This window comes from Polistes dominula, unplaced genomic scaffold (genome assembly GCF_049000335.1).
Source record: "Polistes dominula isolate Pdom_NZ unplaced genomic scaffold, Pdom_raw_medaka contig_84, whole genome shotgun sequence".
Classification (NCBI taxonomy): domain Eukaryota; kingdom Metazoa; phylum Arthropoda; class Insecta; order Hymenoptera; family Vespidae; genus Polistes; species Polistes dominula.
In genome coordinates, this window is record NW_028300944.1 from 2859205 (window position 1) to 2878459 (window position 19255).

General features: G+C 33.4%; 1 pseudogene; it reads right to left on the reverse strand.

Moving 5' to 3' along the window:
- Positions 1–11561: 11561 nt before the first annotated feature.
- Positions 11562–12330, reverse strand: LOC107073572 (uncharacterized; annotated as a pseudogene).
- Between the last annotated feature and the right edge of the window lie 6925 nt (positions 12331–19255).

Below are 19255 nucleotides of genomic sequence, written 5' to 3' on the forward strand. Positions count from 1 at the left end.
CCTCGTATAGAGGACACTGCCAAAGTATGTGGTCAAGAGTTTGTTGTTGGTAACCACAATTACAAGACGGATCATTAATGACGTTGATTTTTATTAACGATGCATTTAAACTATAATGGCCATATCTACATCTTTTAATTGTAGCTATAAATTTACGCGGTAATTTTTTATTTTTGAACCAAAGTTTAGCTTTAGTGTTATGATACTTTTGGAAAAAATCAAAACCTTTTGTACGTCCTTCTTCAATAATTATGTTATTAGTGGCCGTAAAAGCTTTTTTTTCGCTAATTTTTTGAAATCAGTATACGGAATTTTAACATGAGTTGAGAAGGGTTTTCCAGATACTAATTTAGCTTTAGCATCAGCCTCTTCATTACTTTTGATACCTATATGGGACGGTACCCAGACAAGCATAATTTTACAATTTTCATTGCGCTTTTTGTTTGATGCAAGGATTTTCTTTTTGATTTCGTATATATAAGGGTTTGTATGTACACTATTTTTACAATTTTTTAATAAAACTAAAGTGCTTAAAGAATCAGTAAAAATTAAAAAGTTACAGTGTGGACGATTCAAAGTAATATCGATTGCATTCGATAAGGCTATACATTCAGCAGTAAATATTGAAGCATGTTTGTTGGTGCTAGTAAGAATACTTATATTTAATTTCGGACAGATGCAAGCGCTACCAACAAAGTTAGAATTTTCTGATTTACTTCCATCAGTATATATTGCATACGTATTTCTATCTGTAGTAAGTTCGTCCACCAGCAAGTTAGGATCATTAGAACTTTTTAATTTTTTACCAAATTCGAAATCGATATTTATATCACCTATTATTATATCATATGCATGCTTGTAACAGGTATAGTAATCGCTTTTAAATATAAGAGAGTCTACTTGATTAATATTTTTTATGCAATTCACAAAAATACGTTTATTATTTACAAACAAATGTTCTTTACATTCTATCTGTTTTTTAAAATCAAAATCATTTTCATATATGTTTAAACTAGTATTTGAGGCAATCTTGTACAAGTAACTATTGCATAAATATATAGTACGTTCTTGTATAAAAGTTAGTTTGATTCGGAGATAAAAGTATTAGTTGGGGTGCTGATTCTGTATCCTAAGGCTAGTCTTATAACCATATATTGTAATTTTTCTAGTTTTTCTATTACAGTTTTTTATATAGGAAAGTAGACAAAGCTAGCGTAATCAATGATTGATCGTACAAAACTTTTATACATAATAATTAAAGTTTCAGGATCTGCACCCCATTCAGTACCTCGTAAGAATTTAATGATATTTATTGCTTTTGTACATTTGTTCAAGACTTTATTTACATGTTCTTTAAATGTTAATTTATAGTCAAATAAAATTCCAGGAAATCGTGCGTGGTTACTAGATTTTATGATCGTATTGTTAATATTTATTTTAGTTTCGCCAGGCTTAATGTTGCGATTGTTAAAATGTATAAAAATGGTTTTTGACTCGTTTAAAGAGAGCCCCAATTCACAAAGATTTTCGAACATTTGTCTTAACGCTTTTTCAAGCAGTCTTTTACTTGTTTCAAAAGAACCTCTATTACAGTAAAGTGCAATATCATCTGCAAATTGTGATATCTTTACACTTTTTGGAATCCTATCAATAACGTTAGAAACATATATACAGTATAGTAGGGGACTAAGCACACCACCTTGAGGCACTCCTTTATAAACTTTTCTAGCTTCATTACCTGTTTTATCAGTGTATATTGATCTTTCGAATGTAATAAATTTTATAAATTTAGTCAATTCTTGTGGACAGCCTATTTGTGTGAGTTTAAGTAACAGAATTTCAATGTTAACATTGTCAAATGCTCCACTAACATCAAGAAAAGCAGCTAGAATGTCTTTTTTGGTAATAAATGATTCTTCTACCTGAAGGGCTAGACTTAATAGATTATCTGATGTTGATTGCCGTTTTCTAAATCCGATTTGGCTTTTTGGAAGAATTTTTTTTTGCTCAACCCACCATTGCAATCGATTTTTTATTAATGTTTCAAAGAGTTTACATAGACACTGCGTTAGTCTTATTGGTCTCATGCTTGTACCATCTGGTTTTTTGACGAGATGTACATATACATGTAGGAGAGTTTTAAGTGTAGCAGAGGTAGACAAAAACTAGTATTCAGTCCTTTCTGTAGATCTTGTTTTATTGAAAAGGAAAAATCTATTCAGATTAAAAGAAAAGATTAGGTGGGCCATAAAACCATAAACGAACCTTGAGGGTTATTAGGATATTTGTGTAATAAAAAACTATGTGTGCAGTGTAGGGACCCTTTGAAGAATTTCCGATATGCGATGCCATAAAAAGGTGTAACATTCCGATGTGCTAGATTAAGTTTCTGTATGCATAGTTCCCACTACCGAAAACCATAGGCTGTACCTGTCGGTGGACTATGGGGTGGATCCTTATGCTATTGGTCAGTTAGATTTGTAAGCTTCTTCCCTCTCAAAAAGGGGTGTAGATGATTTCTGATATAAAAGACATGGAAAGGAATAAGAAAGAAAAGAGTCTCGGTGGTAGAAGCAATGGAGTGTCAGTCGTAAAAGTAGCACAGTAGCAATCGTAGCCTTAGTTAGATGTCAGTTGTAACAGTCGCAGTCGTATCAGTTGTAACAGTCGTAACAGTCATAAGAATTCAGTCGCTCATCTAAGTTGTAACCGTAAGATTGTGAAATTAATATTGTACCTTTTCTAATACCTGTTTTAAATAAATCTTATAGTAGGATTAAACTGGGTGTATGTTCACCTCGCACCTCTCACCCTAAATAAATTAAAATACCTACATTTGGGGGCTCAGCCGGGATTGAAAAGGTAAAAGAAAAAGTTACTGTTAGTTTCACATGACGAAAGTTGTTAAGTTGTTAATTTGCAAAGTTGTCAAATTGCATAGTTGTCAATTTGTTAAGTTGTAAAGTTGTAAAGTTGTAAAGTTGTCAAGTTGCCAAATTGTCAATTTGCAAATTTGCCAATTTGTGAAATCGTAAAGTTGTGAAGTTGTGAAGTTGTGAAGTAACACCGTAAGATGACCGACGCACACGTAGAACCCGTAGACTGCGGTTCAGGTAAAGAATTGGACAGAACGGTTGTCCGCAAAAGTTGCAAAAATAACAAGACCCAGTTGACAAAAGAAATGATTAAGAAAATGAAATCAGTTGAATTAAAAGCAGAAGCAAGGAAGCTGCAGTTATCAACAAGCGGCACGAAGGAAGTATTAAGAAAGAGACTGCTCACACATATCGAAGAAATAAATAAAGAAGCAGACGAAGAAACAGACGAAGAAACAGACGAAGAAACAGACGAAGAGATGGACGAAGACACAGAATCGGAATATGAATACGAAAAAACGAAGAGAAGTGCACCGTCGCCTTTTTCGATTCGAGATGTGGAAGAGAGTCTTCCAAAATTTGATGGAGATGGTTTAGTCTCAGTAAAAAAGTGGATAAACCAATTCGAAGAGATGGCAGAAATCCTCCAATGGAACGATCTGCAAAAGTTGATCTATGGAAAACTGATGCTGCGAGGTTCCGCTAAGCAATTTGTAGAATCGGAGCAAGGTATCATCTCGTGGGCAGCTTTAAAAAGAAAGTTATCTGGTGAGTTTAAAGATAATGTCAGTAGCGCGACGATTCACGCTCAGTTGGTTGAAAGAAAGAGACGGCCGGAAGAAACAGGTCGTCAATATATCTACGTGATGAAGGGAATAGCAGCATTTGGTAGAGTAGAAGAAAGAGCGTTGATAGAATACGTAATTAATGGGGTGGTAGACGATGAGATGAATAAAGGGATTCTGTATCAATCACGATCTCTAGAAGAACTAAAAAGAAATATGGAAATTTACGACATTATGAAAGGAAAGTCAAGAGCTACGAAGAGTTCAAGCAGAGGTGATAATGTTGACAAAAGAGAAAGAAGAACGGAGGAAGTTAAGATGACAAAATTACGATGTTTCTCGTGTGGTTCACTCGATCATAATATAAAACAATGTCCGATGGTAGAGAAAGGTCCAAAATGTTTCCGTTGTAACGAATTTGGACACATTTCAAAGGCTTGTGAAAAGCGTGTCAACCTTATCGCCGCTTCGGAAGATTCAAAGTCGATGGCGATACAGGATAAAGTTGTGAAAATGTGTACAATACGAGAAAACGAAGAGGAGGAAAAATCCACGCTGAGCGAGAAGATTTAGAAGAAGAAATCAAGAACCACGTCGAACGAGAAGATTTAGAAGAAGAAATCAAGAACCACGCTGAACGAGAAGATGTAGAGGAAGAAATTAAGAACCACGCCGAACGAGAAGATGGAGGAGAAGAAGTTCAGAACCACGCCGAACGAGAAGATGTAGAAGAAGAAATTAAGAACCACGCCGATCAAGAAGATTATGCAAGATCCGTCGACGAAGAAGACGCCGACACAGTGTTGAACGAAGAGACAGCGAAAGGTGTTTTTGATATAACGGTGCGTGAGTTAGATATTAGACCACAGTGTGCGAAGAAAGTAAATCAGTTGATAAAAGATCATAAACCCGTAGAAAAGGTAAAAACTCCGATAGAAGTACGAATTAAGTTGCATGATAATAAATCCGAAGTGTTAAAATCGCGTAGATTAGCTCCGTGTGATGAAGAAATTTTATACGGACAGATAACGCAATACTTGGAAGAAAGTGTCGAAAGTGTCTCACCTAGTGAAGTTGAAAAATTTAAAGAGTTTGACGAAAAAGTAGAAATCGTGCCTCCAGCCAAAGAAGAGATCGCAGAACCAGTAGACCAAGAGGAATTAAAAGAAGATGTTGTACAGGAAAGAATGAAAATTAAAGAAGAAGTATTAGCTGAACATGTTGAAAAAATACAAGAGGAAGCAGAAATCAAACCAGAAATAAAAATTGTAAAAGATTTGATAAAGATCATGGTGGAAGAAAGCAAAGAAAAAATACCAATGATAGATGTTGTAAAAAGTAAACTTAAAAAGCCTACAGTAAATGCAGTTGTAATTCCAGAAAAAATAAAAACAACGGTTAAAGTGGAACCCACCGGAGAAATCAAAGAAGAAGAGATTGAAAAAGACGAAACAATGTTGATATCCGAAGAAAAGAAAATAGGAGCGATTAGGACGATTGCAGAACCACGACCATATGAAGATTTCACGTTGGAAAACGGCCTGTTGAGAAAAGAAAAGAACGCGATAAACAGTACGAAGAAGAAACTCAATCTTCGGGGACCGAAGATTCGCAGAATGGCCGAATGTAGGAGAGTTTTAAGTGTAGCAGAGGTAGACAAAAACTAGTATTCAGTCCTTTCTGTAGATCTTGTTTTATTGAAAAGGAAAAATCTATTCAGATTAAAAGAAAAGATTAGGTGGGCCATAAAACCATAAACGAACCTTGAGGGTTATTAGGATATTTGTGTAATAAAAAACTATGTGTGCAGTGTAGGGACCCTTTGAAGAATTTCCGATATGCGATGCCATAAAAAGGTGTAACATTCCGATGTGCTAGATTAAGTTTCTGTATGCATAGTTCCCACTACCGAAAACCATAGGCTGTACCTGTCGGTGGACTATGGGGTGGATCCTTATGCTATTGGTCAGTTAGATTTGTAAGCTTCTTCCCTCTCAAAAAGGGGTGTAGATGATTTCTGATATAAAAGACATGGAAAGGAATAAGAAAGAAAAGAGTCTCGGTGGTAGAAGCAATGGAGTGTCAGTCGTAAAAGTAGCACAGTAGCAATCGTAGCCTTAGTTAGATGTCAGTTGTAACAGTCGCAGTCGTATCAGTTGTAACAGTCGTAACAGTCATAAGAATTCAGTCGCTCATCTAAGTTGTAACCGTAAGATTGTGAAATTAATATTGTACCTTTTCTAATACCTGTTTTAAATAAATCTTATAGTAGGATTAAACTGGGTGTATGTTCACCTCGCACCTCTCACCCTAAATAAATTAAAATCCCTACATACATCTGTCCAAGAAACAATAGTATTAGTACTATACATTTCATTGAATATGTCTAATAGGATAAGTTTATATTTTACAGGTAGTTTTTTTAGCACTTCGTAGTCTATTCCGTCCATACCCGGACTAGAATGTATGTTTCTACTATCTAAGGCAATATTAAATTCTGAGAAATTAAATGATTTACTAAGCATTTCATTCTTTTCACAATTTGGTAAAAAATTAGGATCAGTATGGCACCAAGATGGATTAATTTTATTTAAGGCTGTGCCTAATAAACTATCATCGGTTTGTGTGACAAGGCCTTATTCTTGTGTATTTATTTTTCATTATTTTACAAGAATTTCAAACGTAGCTTTAACTAGTATGTATATTGATTTTCTCTGCAAATTTGTTATAATTTTCTCTACGTTTTGTTTTGAATAAACGTCTTACAATAGCACAGTTCTTTTTATAATCTATAAGATCATTCATACTTTAGAAAAACCGCCATTTTTTAAAAGAAGCTTTTCTGAGTCTTAAGGCTTTTTCACACTCTGGATTCCACCAAGAAACAGGATTTCTGTGTATACTATTATTGACAAGTTTTTTCTCTGGAGTGCTTATTTGAAGTTATTATTATAACTATTTTTATATTAACTATTAAATCAGTGAGAATTGAATATTTTGAGCTTGCATTAGAGCTTTCATACTCTACAGTAAATAATTTTACAAAATTTAATTCCAATACTTCTAGAAATAGGTTCCAATTAGTTTTCATAGATTTAAGTCTGAAACTTTTTTATTATAAATCGATTTTTTAATATTTATGTCTATATTGACAGGAAAGTGATTGGAGCCACAAGTTTCATCTTTGACCAGTACATGTAATTTATCAGCTAGATTAATACTAGAAAAAATGAGGTCTAAATTGGATGCATAGTTAATTGGTTCGCGAATGTATGTTATAGTATCTGTATTGTGTAATAATAGATTAGATTTATTAATACTTTCTAGTAAATTTTCACCATTAGAATCATTTTTTGGACAATTCCAGATTGTACGGTGGGAATTAAAATCTCCCGCGAAGAGAGTAAATTTAGTATTATCTATATTATTAATAACCGTATCCCACTGTGACTCAGATAAGATTCCACCTGAGGCTCTATAGCACGCAAATATATCAATGGCAGCTTTAACATTTTGAATACATATTCCCATCAATTCAACACTTATGTCCGGTACTCTTAAATTTTTAATTTCGTATAACACAAGGTTTTTGCGTACTAAAAATAGTATACCTCCTCCTCTTGAATGTAGCCTATTTTTTGGGATGTTTTAAATCTAGGAAATTCGATGTTTCTGGTGAGCCATGTTTCGACACATATTAGAATGTCTAAGTCAATTAGCAAGTGACGTACTTCTTCTTCTTTTTCAGAAATAGAGTGACAGTTCCAGTATAGTATTTTTAAATTTTTATCACACGACTTAGCCATTTTAATTAATATCAAAATTGTATAAAGCAGCACTTACATTCTTAAGAGTTTTTTTTAATTCTACTAAGCCTTGATTTAGCATTTCGATGTATAACGTGAGGATAAATTTTATCAATCATATCAGCTAAGCGTCTTGAGTTTTCAGTGTACTTTTTAGCTAAGTCTATAACGTCATGAACGCCATATGAAGCAGCGAAAAATTCTTCAAATTCTGTAAAGGGAATAATACATTCTTCTTTTGAATTTTCAAGTGCTAATTTCGCTGGTAAAAGTGCCTCTTGATGATTTATATTACTTTCCACATCTGATATATCTGACTGAGAGTCATTCGTATTATCAGGAACTATTTTTGTTTTTTTGGGCTTAGGCTTAGGTAAGCACCATTCCTACGATGGTTTCTCTAAGAGCTTTTTAGCAGTGTCATACAATACTTGATTTTTTGTAGTTACTTCTGATACAGTAGAAGAAGGTGGCCTTTTCAATGTGTTTACAAGTTTATTTGGTTTCAAAGCGTCCGTTGAGTTATCTGCTGTTAACGTATCGTTGTTGTTATTCGTATTCATACTTACGTCTTCACTTTATTTATTACATGTCTTAGCTATATGGCCGCTTTGTTTACATACAAAACAATGTGTTGTATCTGTGCTTAAGAAAATCCAATACGTAACGTTGTCAAAGCTGATTTGAAGCGATTCAGGTAATAAACTTTCTTCTTCTTCTCTTATGTATCATTGTCGTCTAAACGAAAGAATGTGTGCACTGCCTGGTTTTATTGATCCTGCTCTTAAGCTATGTATGTTTGATACTGGATTGATGCCTGCATGTTTCAGTTCTTCAAATAACACTGAATTTAGAATGACCGGATTAACGTTAGATATTACTACTCTTTTATTTTTTTCAATTAACGGTCTTACTTTTAATTTCATGTTTTTAACTTGCACAGTTTTATTTACAAGAGTATCTACTAAAGCTTCACTTGATAAAAATATACATACACGAGCGCCAGATATTTTAGAAATGTAGCGTATTTCCAGAGGATTTATAATATTCTCTAAACCATCAATATAGTCATCATTAGAAAAACCTTCGATTGAGTCAAGTATTATTGCTTGTTCTTTCTTTGGACTGGTATATTGAGAGGTAACATTGGCGTATGGTGCTGTATTTTTTTGAAGTGTAGTTTTATATAATTGGCCCCTGTTGTCAGAAGCCACGTTGTTGGATTGTTCTTGCATTTCAAACTGCAAAAGCAGTTTGAATGCGTTATTTTATAACTTATAAGATAGCAATTAAATATTACAGCAGAACTTTAAATTTACACCCTGAACCATTCACTACAATCACGATTTGTTTACACTCGCGTTCTAACTCGCGCGCGACACGTCTACTCGCTTCGGTGTCTCAAATCGTTCTTTCGTATCCTATTTCTTTCAGGTCTCTTCTAATATTATCTTTCCATCTACGTCTCGATCTACCTAGTGGTCTTTTCACGTTTGGTATAACGACTAATATTTAGTGCGTCGTTCGATCCTTCCCCATGCGCGCCACGTGACCAGACCATCTAAATCAGCGTGATTTTACGACGTTGAAAATGTCCGGTTTGTTGTACAATCGATGTACTTCATCGTTATGAAGTTTTCTCCATTCGCTTCATAAACAGGGCATATGTTTTGTACAATCTAAATTTAATCAGTACAAAAAAAATGATTAGTCTTTGATATGCAAACATTTAATTTTCTGGAAACAAGAGAAACTAGACTTAAAACACTTTCAAAATAAACGGTCGACATATAGCTTTTCTGTAGATGGCATTAGCGGCAAGTAGACGTCGAATACGGACATATAAGACAGCTTGGAATACTCTTTAACATTTCGTGAAGATAACTTGGTAGTATCAGTAGTTGACTTGTGTTTACATTATATATAGCTATTTCAAATTAGAAATGTCGAATTATATAACGACTAAAGGTCATTTGCGGGAAGTGGTACTGTATTATTTTAATAGTAGACAATCCGCCCATAAGGCTCACCGAATGCTCATATACGCTTATGGCAACGATATTATATCCCGCAAAACATGTTATAATTGGTATAGAAGCTTCGAGAAAGGTTATCCCAACTTAGTAAAACCTACTGCAAAACAACTAAAAAAAGAACGAGTATATAAAGAATTAGTGCGTTTGAGACTTGAAGACCCGAGTATGACTCAAGCAATGATGGCAGCAAAAGTAGGAGTGAGTGATGCAACAGTTTCCAAATACCTAAAAAGTCAAGAATTTCAAAACGAAATAAGAAAACTACAGCAGGACAAAAGTTCTATACCTCCTGGTAATATATATATATATAAAATTTTAATATTATATAATACATAAATTTTGTCTTCTATTTATTTTTTGGAGACAAATGTAAAATTCAAGAAAATAAATTTAACGATTTGAAAATGTATATTTAATTTTGATATATATACTATAGATATTATATAGTTAAGTACATGTTGTGTGTGGTATAAACTCTTCAAGAAAAATAATTACAATTTAGAAAGAACTACTTTAAGAAGACAACATAGAGAATTGAAAGATAAAAAGTTAGTGCGTTTGATTCCTGAAAACCCTCGTATGAGTCAAGATGAATTAACAAAACAATTCGGAATGAGCCAACCTACAGCTCCAAAAGGCGTAAACAGTCTGAAAATACAAAGCGAATTAAAAGAAATAGTACAGGAGCAAAGTTCTATACCGCTTGGTAATATATTTGTATATATTATATATTAATACAATATAATATATACATATATTTTTCCTACTATTTTTTTCTTTTGAAAAAATAGTAAAATTTAAAAAATGAAATTTAACGATTGGAAAAATGATATATCATTAATGTATATATATATATCCGTTTGAGTGCTACGTGTCGTTGCTGGTTTTCCGTCCAAAAGTGCCTTCGGCGCGACAGCGCTTGTCTTATTCCCTCTCCAAGAATGCCAAGGAGCGCTATTGCGCTGTTTTCAGATTTATACTAGTATCATTTATTACTTTTACCTAAAATGGAGTGGTAACCGAAAAGTCGCGCATCGACAAAAACCGAGAGTTTCGCGGTTATCGGTTTCGCAGCCTAGAGCGTTGGCACTGTTCGAGAGACAGAGGAGAAGCGCAAAATCGCTCCGTGGCACTCAAACGGTTAAATATATATATGCATATACATAAGTTATTATATCCTTAAGTACATGTTGTGTATAGTATAAACGCTTCAAAAGATGTGATTTTAACTTAGAAAGACGTATTACAAGAACACCACGTACAGAGTCGGAAGATGAAGAATTACTGCATAATATGGATGAATTCCCGTATCTAACTCCAGACGAGTTAGCAGAAGAAAGTGGATTATGCATATCTATAGCTCAATCGTTCATAAACAGTATGAAAAAATATAACAAATAAAAAGTAGAAAGACGTAAGCAAAGTTCTATATCTAATAGTAATATATATATATATTTATATGTAGGGAAATCAATTGTTCTGTATCCGGCTAAGGATATCTAATTCCCCCGTGTTGCCGACACTACTTGAGTTATAAAAGATATTCTTTATTCTCACAAATTATGGTTTATTACAATTACAATTACCATTACAATTACAATTACAATTACAATAATGCTTCGCAACCTTTCGCACTTACTCACTACTCACACGCTACTCACTCGCTACTCACTCGCTACTATCTATTCGCTATTCTCGCTCGCTCTGGTCACTCGGTTCCTTCCACGCTATTCTCGAAAAAAAAACAACCATTGACGCATGACCGTCCTCTCCTTATGAGGTTTCCCCCCACCTTTCATCCCCGAGGGACAAAACATCTTCAAAACGCTCTCGAACCTTTGGACCCACACCGACTTACACATACAAATGATCTCGAACCTTTGGACTCACACAGCCTTACACACACACCCTACACTCGCCCCCCCCCCCTGAAAAAGGATATCTGGCCTCAGATATTCGTTCCCTTCTTGTCGACACAACAGTTCACGCTACACATACATACTCACATCCTTTTCTCGCTTCGCGTTCTTCGACTCTCACCCACATAATACACTTCTAATTCATTCAATCGCTCGCATATTACAATAAAACCGTAGGAAGTCTTACACAACTACACAATGCTACTATTAATAATAATAAATCGAATAAATAACCTTATAATTAAATCATGCAAAAACTAATATTACTACACAAACAAAAATGGTCAATCAAATATTAACTCAAGAAGAACGAAAATTACCACTAAGACTACTAACATTTTATTCCTTAGCGCTTTCATACACTTTGAACTACGTAAAGACCATTTCGCAATGTTTTGCCTATTTTTATCTCTTACTACTACTTTAGGGGTCAAAGTAATAGCACTAGTATATCCTCCAACCTTGTCCTTACCGCCACCTTTCTTATCACCGCTTCCAGAAGCTTTTCTGTTTTCATCCTAATCTTCGTCAATATCACTGTCACTAACACTTTCCTTACTAGCAGAAGAATCCTCCTTACGCTTACTGGATGTTTTCTTAGTTGGACTTCTCCTTGCGGGCTTCTTTTCCTCTTCCCTTTCTTTTTCCTCTGAATCTTCTTCCTCTTCATCCTTTCTGTCATCTGATCCTTCACTGGCGGCCTTGTTCCTTTTCTTTTCGCCGTCTTGCTTTTCTTGTAAACACTCTATGACTAAATCATCTACTTCCTCTCTCCTTGCTGTGAGATTGACATCTAATTTTTTTTCTATCCGTTTTTTTACTTTCTCCGTTAACATTGTAATGAGATCTGCATCTTTTAAAATCGCGGTGGCTTCCCTACGAACCTCGTCCTTAGAGATATCAGTCATTGCAGTTCCCCTCGACGTGCGTACTGCCACCGACGAAACCACGCTCTCCTCAATTTTAGAGGCTTCTAAATAAGATAGACCTACGCAGCCCTCTGAGTCGCAAACATTTACGTTAAATACGTTCGGTAGATCACCATCCGTTGGTTGCGCTTTGCTCGAACGTCCGATCTCTATGTTTCTCGACTCCACCACCAATCTCACGCTTTTTAGAAAATTCGCCCCTAAGATAAGATCATGTCGCACACACGAATTAGATACCAAATGTATTCTAGTTTCATACGCTTCCCCGTCAACCTCGATTGCTGCCGTAAAATGACCTAGCGTTTTAAACAATCCTGAACCCACACCTCGGAAACAGACGCGTTCATTTATTATGCGCGGAACTCCGATCTCAGCGTAGGCGCTTTTTCTTATCAACGAGATCTGGTTACCCGTATCTATTAGGGCAGGAATCTCCGTATTGTTTATCGCAACAGCTTTTTTCAAAAACTGATCATCTGCCAAGGAATCCCCACTTACCCGAACAACCGCTACTGATGGTGTCTTTTTAGGACACCCGGCAGAAATGTGACCGAATTCCAGGCAGCTGTAACATCTCATACCCTTCTCCCTCGATGGACAGAACGCCGCTCGATGTTCCCTCGCTCCGCAGTTTCGGCAACCTTCGAAAATCCGTTGTTGTTCACTCGAGCTCTGCTGCTTTTCCTCACTCGTTCCCCCCGGCCTTCTCCATACTCGGCTAGCCACGGAATCCGTCGGCAACTGTATCTTCTCGAACGCACTAAAGAGCTCGGATCTGTCTCGGAATCCCCTGATTTTCGTAGTGTTCTACAAAGTAATATCTGGGATTCCTTAGATCAAATGTTCGATCAGCTCTTTCTCACTAACGGACGCGCAGTTTCCCAAAATCACCTTATCATGGAAGTACTCGCTAAAACGTTCACCATGCTTCCACTGTCGCCGCAAAAACTGCCTTTTCCTATCAGCCCAAGAAGGGAGATGTCGAAACATCTTCTTTATGTCATATAACAGTTCCTCGTTCGTCATGTCAGCATACTCTGCTCTCGAGTGAAACCATTCTGCAGCTTTCCCTTTTAAACGTAGCCTAACTAGCACTGTCGCTTCTCCGTCCGATAAATGGTGTATCCTTTTTAAGGCAAGGAACTGCCGTTCCCAGTGATCGTAAGGAGTCTTACCGTCGTAATAACTAAGCATCTCCGCGACCTTCGTCAATCCTATCCGCGGGCGACTTAATTCCTCGTGCATTATCGCGACTGAATTGCGTTCCACCGTAACTTTGTTCTCGACCGGAGCAGTCATTAATAGTTGAGGGAGCTTCTCATTTTTCTGCTGAAGCTGTTTTATCTCCTAACGAAGCAAACTATCTCGTTCCTCAGCGGTCGTGGTTGCGCCGCGGAGGGTAGCCCCGTAGTTCATGTCCTTTCCCGGAAAGATTGCATGCGCTTCATCCTGAAGCTCCTCTCCCGAATTTCTCAAAACTCGCACACCGCTTAATTCAATGTCCATTAGCCTTGAAATCAGCTCCGTTTTCGAGCCTACCGTGGGTTGGTTCAATTCCCAAAGCCGCTCATTAAGCTGCATCACCGTTATTTAATATATATATATATATTTAATAAAAATATTACTTTCATTTGAAATCGGCGGAATATAAAGAAAAATTTTATTATTTTTTCGTTTTTGTTGTCTGTTTGTTTGAAACATATTTTCAAACTTTTATGATCATTATCAAAGTTTATTTATGATTTTTTTCTTCAGTACATAATATTTCATAAACCGTTACTAAGTATAACAAATAATATTTATTTACGAATTGTCGTTTCTTAAAATTCATTTTAAATTTGACGTGCTTTATACAAATGATACAATATACATAATTACTTTTTTTTTATCATTTATCTGAAATAATATTTTTCTTCTAGAATAAATTTTCTTTTGAAAGTAATTAAACTGATCTCAATTTATTCATTAGAGAATAAATAATTTTAAAATCGATTTTCCGTTTATTAAAATGATATGAATTGGAAATGAATTTGAATTTAAAAACATTGGGTATCGATTATTGTTTATAAACTTTATCAGTAATGATATACAGAATAATTCTTTTACTCATTGTGTATATAAATATTTATCTTATTTGTATCTCTTTTTCTATTTAAAATATAGATTTTACTGTACAGCGTAAAGAACTATTTCTATTTTGTACTATGGGACTGGATAATAAGAACATTACGTGATTAATACCTAATCCGTTTTGAAAATTAGCAGAATAATTAATATACAACAAATAGTAATGGAGCCTTTTGTAGATGAACAAATATCATATTGACTAAAGCACAGAAATGTAGCTGTAACACTTACCGAAATCTTAGACGATGCAATGTTTTCCTGCTGATAAATGAAATCGACCGATGTTGCCTTGAGCGTCACTGGATAAACTGGATCATATGACCCTGCACCCCTTTCACCTGTTTCGATTAATATTTTTTGAGAAATATGAGAAGCGGACGCTAGAAGAAAACCTAAAAAATTATTTGATTTGTTTCTTTTATGTGTGGAATTGAGAGTTTTCCGCATTTTAACTATCTAATGAACACATTAACCGTTTCCGTATCGTTAAAGTATCATTAAAGAAGATTTACTTACTGTAGAAATATTTTTACGTCAACCAATAATAAAACAATTCCTTGATACTTGAAAGGGTTTTTGAAAATGTCAGTGCAAATTGAAATGTACTTCAAATATAGATATGCTTATCTTATAATCTTTTGACAAACATAAAATTATTATATTTATTGTAAATTTATTTTTATAATTGTAAAAATATTGCACTAATTTTTTGATAATTCGAGTATTTAACTTTATTTTATGAATATCTAAAATATAATTTATTTTAAACATTATTTTATTTCTATTAAAAATCTTTTTTTTTTAACCTAAATTATCTGCATATTACTCAAAGATAATTTTCAGGATAAATGATTTCCTCACTTATGTATTTTTATAACAAACAGAAAAATATTTTTTCATATCATTAAATTTTTCGTGCAGTTTCTTTCTAATGTGTTATTAATAAAAAATGATTCGTTTCATTCTGAAGGACGCAGCAATGTCCTTTAAGGTGTTATGCCTAATTGCGAGGCTCAATAAAGACGTCTTTTTATGAATTTTTTATAGAAACAGTTTTTATTTATCAATTACCAGCTATGGGTATTCAAATAGAGCTTTCTTTTGAGAATACAATATCGCGTCGATCATGTAAAAATATTAATGTTCACCGCTCCTGTAGATGATCTCTCGAAGGACCTTTAAAAAAGGAGCTTAGCGTTGATCTCCGTCTCAGCAGTTTGGATTATTTGAAATCAAGAACTGTTGTCGATTCTTTTAAACAATAGATCAATGCAGGAATTGGAAGAATGTAATAGTAAATATTTTGAATTTTGACAAAATGGCGGGTATTAGAAAAATGTTTCGTTTTCGACTCAAATTTTCCTTTCAACATAATTTAAAAAAAATATTAGTAAATTTTAAAAATTTGTATTCAAACTGCGTATAAACCCTTAAATTAATGCAATTAAACAATTTTATAATATTATATACTTAATTTATAAGCTCAAAAAACAAAGTTTTTCCAAATAAAAAATTTTAAATTTTTAAAATTAAAAATTTGTTTTTCGATCAAATAAAAAATATAACAAACTAACTCGGCCTACTCTGGGACTGGTAACGATAATCGCAGAGATAGTCATAGTTTTTTTTAGAGAATAAAAAAGAAAATGCAAAATTGCGAACTTCGAGAATATAACGGATTTATTCAAAAAATGCGAAAATTTCATGGATATTTTAGTTTTAAAATTTTAATAATATGTTTTTCTTAAATGTCCATATAAAAGCATAAATTTGAAAAATGATTACGTCCCAATAGGTTAAACTTTGAAAAAGTTATAGCCGTTTTAAATAAAAGATCCATTCTTTTCCAAAGTTATATAATTTTTTACGTTTTCGTAAATAAATTTTAAATATTCTGAAAATTGTTTTTCATATGGTATAATAGGATAAAAAACTTTCCTCCAAATTGAAAGTCATCGGAGTAAAACGTGGCCGATTTGACGACGAATGCCCCATATATTTATAAATTTCTGTAGATGGCATTAGCGACAAGTAAATTTTGAATACATACATATAAGACAACTTGGCATACTCTTAACCATTTCGTGAAGATAACTTGGTAGTATCAGTTGTTAACTTGTGTTTACATCGTATAGTAATTTCAAATTAGAAATGTCAGTTTATAAGCCAACAATGCGTCATTTGCGAGAAGTGTTACTTTATTATTTTAATAGTAGCGAATCTGCTTATAAGGCTCATCAAATGCTCATACACGCTTATGGCGAGAATATTATATCTAAAGGTACATGTAAAAGAAACTTTAGGCGCTTCAGGAGCGGTGATTTCAACTTAAACAGAACTACTATAAAACCAGTAAATAAAGAACGGGTAATTGGAGAATTAGTGCGTTTGAGACTTGAAGACCCGCGTATGACTCGAGCAGAGATGGCAGCAAAAGTAGGAGTGAGTACAAAAACAGTTTACAATTACCAAAGCAGTCAGGAATATCAAAATGAAATTGAAAAACTACAGCAGGACCAAAGTTCTATACCTCTTGGTAATCTATATGAATTATATACCATTTTTATATATACATAAGATATTATATTCTTAAGTACATGTTGTGTGTTGTATAAACGCTTCAAGAGATGTGATTTCAACTTAGAAAGACTTACTTCAAGCGCAGTAAAAAGAAAACGGGCAGTTGAAGAATTTGTGCGTTTAAAACTTGAAGACCCGAATATGAATCGAGCAGAGATGGCAGCAAAATTAGGAGTGAGTCTAAGAACAGTTTACAATTACCAAAGAGGCCAGAAATATCAAAACGAATTAAAAAAACTACAGCAGGACCAAAGTTCTGTACCACCTGGTAATATATATATAAAATTTTAATATAATACAATATATATATATATTTTGTCTTCTATTTATTTTTCGGAAAAAATTGTAAAATTTAGGAAATGAAATTTATTTTATGTACAAATATATATATAAATTAGGGTTTGTCAAAAAAATGAATTACTTTTTTTATTTCAAGAAACACTAAAAAATTGGTTGCTAGACACCATGAAAAATTTCTCACCAGAAATGATCTCTTAATTTTAATAGGAAGATCCTCCGCATCGCAGTTTTTTGTTTTTTTCTCAGTCCAATTGAATAAAATTCATACATTATCATTAATTAACTGTACAGAAAAATGTTTTTAAAGAATCTAGTAGGAAATTTAATGCTCTACAAAGAAGGTGTCTTATAATTTTTCCGTTAATCTCTCCATTTGAATGATATTGAAGATTTAAGTTTAATTATTTTAAGACAAATTTCATTTTTTATAATGAATTTTCTTACTCGACAATAAATGAGTATTATATAATGCACAATATAAATTTTTGTAGAAAATTAACTGCTCTATAAAAATTTATGGAAATTTATGAAAAGTCTTATGTTTTAGCGATAAAATTAAGCGTTTAAAAGATATTCGTCATCCAATTTTTTGCAACCAATTTTTTAGTGTGTCTTGTAGAAAAAAAATAATTGATTTTTTTGACCAACCCAACTATATATATAGGATATGAAATCCTTAAGTAAATTTTGTGTATGGTATAAGCCCTAAAAGTCGGCTTATTTGACCTTAGAAAGAACTACTTTAAAAAGACAACATGGAGAATTGGAAGAGGAAGAATCCCTGAACATTCTGGATGAAATTCCGCCTATAACTAATGACGAGATAGCAAAAAAACATGAATTAAGCACATCTAAAGCAGAAGGACTCAAAAAGAGTGTAGAAAACAGGCTGGAGTTAGGTTCTCAACCTAAAAGTAATATAATATATTAAATATTACTATAATATTATGTGTATTATATACATAAGAAATTATATCTTTATGTAAATATTGTGTGTGGTAAAAACGCTTCACGAAATGTAATTTCAACTTAGAAAGGCCTACTTCAAGAACACTATGTAGAGAATGGGAAGATGAAGAATTAGTGCGTTTGCTCTATGAAAACCCTGGTATACCTCATAGCGAAATCGCAAAACAATTGGGAATGAGCAAACGTATAGTTTCAAAGCGTGTACGCACTCAAGAAATACAAAGCTTATTAAAAGATAAAAGGCGTAAGCTAAGTTCTATAACTAATATATATAATAGTAACATAAATAATATAATAGAAATTATAAATATATATCTATAATATTATATAATATCCATATTTTGTTTCTTCTATTTTTTGTTTGTTTGAAATAATTATAAAAATTAAGAAATAATATTAAACGACAGGAAAAATTATATATAATAGATATATACATATACAGGATTTGTTATCTCTAAGTACATGTTGTGTTCTATAAACGTATCAAAAAAAAGTGATTTCATCTCAGTAAGACCTACTTCAAAAAGATCACGAAGAGAATGGGAAGATGGAGAATTAGTGCGTTTGCTCTATGAAAACCCGGATATACCTCACAGGGAGTTGGCAATACAATTGGGAATAAGCCAAACTACACTTCCAACTCGCATAAACAGTCCGGAAATACAAAACAAATTAAAAGAAAGAATGCAGGAGGAAAGTTCTATACCTAAAAGTAATATATACATTAAATATTAATATTGTATAATGCATATATGTATGTATATAATGAAAATGTTATTTTCTTATTGACAGCTTTGGAACATCAGTCAGTTTAAAATGGAAGGAATTTAAAGAAAACTTTTATTTTTTTGTTTCTTTTAAACATATTTTGACACTTTTATTATAATTGTCAAAGTTTTTTTATGATTTTCTTTCTTTAGTGTATAAT